Genomic DNA, 3,098 nt, shown 5'->3' on the forward strand with positions numbered 1-3,098 from the left:
TTGACTCACTCACTAGTGAGTAGTGACTAGGGCTAAATTTTTTCACATGAGGTAAACAAAATAAGTAAAAGTAACGCAGCGTAACCCTAACCTCAAAATAGGGCGTATTTCTTCTTCTTACCATCTCTTTTCTTTTTTCCAATAGACCCTACCAAACACGTGGGGTGTCATAGCTTATAATGTCATAGCTTATAATCGTGAATTTGTTCCATAGCTTATAATGTTGAAAATGTGGCATAGCTTATAATCAGTTATAAGCTATGCCACACTTTCACGAAAAATTATAAGCTATGCCACAATTTCTCTAAAACGTTATAAGGTATGAAACATTTTCAGTGTCACAACTTATAATGGTCAAATAGTGGCACAGCTTATAATTCCGAATCTGTTCTATAGCTTATAATCCTGATTTTGAGTCATACCTTATAATTCTGATTTTGGGGCATAGCTTATAATTGAGGAGAATGTTGCATTGTGGGAATGGCATCAGCTGCTCGCTTCAGTCAGGTCTACCATATATACGATATTTTATGGTAGGATACGATAATTATTGTAATTGTAATTGGCCGTCACCGACACCGTACTGACGACTGACAACGGCGGTAATATGGTATTTTATAACCTAAACATTTATTTATTTAAATGTTATACACGATTTTTATACTAGAGATGGGCTAAATGAGTACATCGAAATACTGATTACTACCGGTACTGGTACTCTCGAGTATCAGTTACTTTTGATGATTACTTTGTACTCATGAGTACTCATCACGGCCGATGGGATTTGGTACCCGTAGAGTGTTCCTGTATCAGTATAATACCAAATACCATTAGTGATACCACTGACAGTACTCAGTTCCTTTACATAATGATTACTATGTGTTCTTAAGCAGTTTATTGATTTATAGTGATCAATGAAAGCAGTTTTCATATTTGTGGAATTTGTTATTACTAACAAATGATTATGTATTTTCAGTTATAATACTCAGTTAAGTTTAAACGAGTAGGCTACTACTGAACTGATACCCGAGACGAGTCCTGGTACTGGATTGAAGGTTTAGCAGTACCAGTACTCAATAGTAGAAACGAGTAACCGTCGTGAAGTTAGCGGCTCTTTTCATCGGCGCTTTTTCGGTTTGTAATAGATGTGGGTTGGTACGCCTGCGGACGCCACAAACGTGTTTTGCAGGGATGTCGGAAAGAAAATTCAATGACAATACGGTGCGAAATGATGTTTTTTTATTTATATAATGTCAATTATACATTGATAAAACGTGTATACAAGTTAAAACTAATTAATTGACGTATTTTAAAAGGCATATTTGAGACCGTAGTGTACATTATACGTAGCTATGGCTTAACATAACGCGATCGATTAAAACTCCTAACATAAAAAGCGCATAATCTTTTTTCCCAAGCCCATCACATCAACTTTGAGCTATTCTAATGGTAATATACAATGTGTATAATAATCAGTATAAATATGATTGAGGCAGTCCAGTGAATTACGAAGCTATAAGGCAAAATGTATATGGTTGATAGTAACTCGTATCAGGAAAAAGTGCACAATCTTTTTCCTAAGCCCATCACATCAACTTTGAGGTATTCTAATGGTAATGTACAATGTGTAGAATACTCAGTATAAATATGATTGAGGCAGTCCAGTAAATTACGAAGTTATATGGCAAAATGTATATGGTTGATAGGAACTCGCATCAGGAAAAGTGCACAATCTTTTTCCTGTGCCACTTACATCAACTTTGAGGAATTATAACGGTAATATACAATGTGTAGAATAATCAGTATGAGTATGATTGTGGCAGTCCAGTAAATTACGAAGTTAGCCTATATGGCAAAATATATATATGGTTGATAGGAACTCGCATCAGGAAAAGTGCACAATCTTTTTCCTGAGCCCATCACATCAACTTTGAGGTATTATAATGGCAATATACAATGTGTAGAATAATCAGTATGAGTATGATTGCGGCAGTCCAGTAAATTACGAAGTTATATGACAAAATGTATATAGTTGATAGGAACTCGCATCAGGAAAAGTGCACAATCTTTTTCCTAAGCCCATCACATCAACTTTGAGGTATTCTAATGGTAATATACAATGTGTAGAATAATCAGTATGAGTATGATTGCGGCAGTCCAGTAAATTACGAAGTTATATGGCAAAATGTATATGGTTGATAGGAACTCGCATCAGGAAAAGTGCACAATCTTTTTCCCGAACCCATCACATCAACTTTGAGGTATTCTAATGGTAATATACAATGTGTAGAATAATCAGTATAAATATGATTGAGGCAGTCCAGTGAATTACGAAGCTATAAGGCAAAATCTATATGGTTGATAGGAATTTGCTTCAGGAAAAGTGCACAATCTTTTTCCTAAGCCCATCACATCAATTTTGAGGTATTCTAATGGTAATATACAATGTGTAGAATAATCAGTATAAGTATGATTGCGGCAGTCCAGTGAATTACGAAGCTATAAGGCAAAATCTATATGGTTGATAGGAATTCGCGTCAGGAAAAGTGCACAATCTTTTTCCTAAGCCCGTCACATCAAATTTGAGGTATTCTAATGGTAATATACAATGTGTAGAATAGTAAGTATAAATATGATGGAGGTAGTCCCCTTAATTACCAAGTTATATGGAAAAATGTATATGGTTGACCTAACTATTCAATAATCATGCTCTAACCACACGATCACAGGCGATAGGATAGATGGGATAGATGAATACACATACATCTATCCTCTCGCCTGTGATCGTGTGGTTCATTGAGGTAAGTAAGTGAGTTTACTTTACTCAAGGAAGCCTTAAATGTCTAATGGTAGTCCATCGTAATATTATTATGGTATAACGTCTTATTCGTCTGTTGTTTATAACATATTACCATAAACTAACAAACTTAGCGTAGGGAAAAACGATTTAATTCAACCAAGGTCAGGGGCTTCATAAGGAAGTGTTGAAATTGAAAACGGTGCCACGCCCGGCTTGGAATTTCTCCCCGAGACTACAAAAAAAGTATGAAATACATGGGCTGACGGGGCCGTCTCACAGCTTTGATCTAGCGCTGACC

This window comes from Macrosteles quadrilineatus, unplaced genomic scaffold, assembly GCF_028750875.1.
Source record: "Macrosteles quadrilineatus isolate MER2022 unplaced genomic scaffold, UCM_ALF_1.0 Scaffold_6__1_contigs__length_79288215, whole genome shotgun sequence".
NCBI lineage: Eukaryota > Metazoa > Arthropoda > Insecta > Hemiptera > Cicadellidae > Macrosteles > Macrosteles quadrilineatus.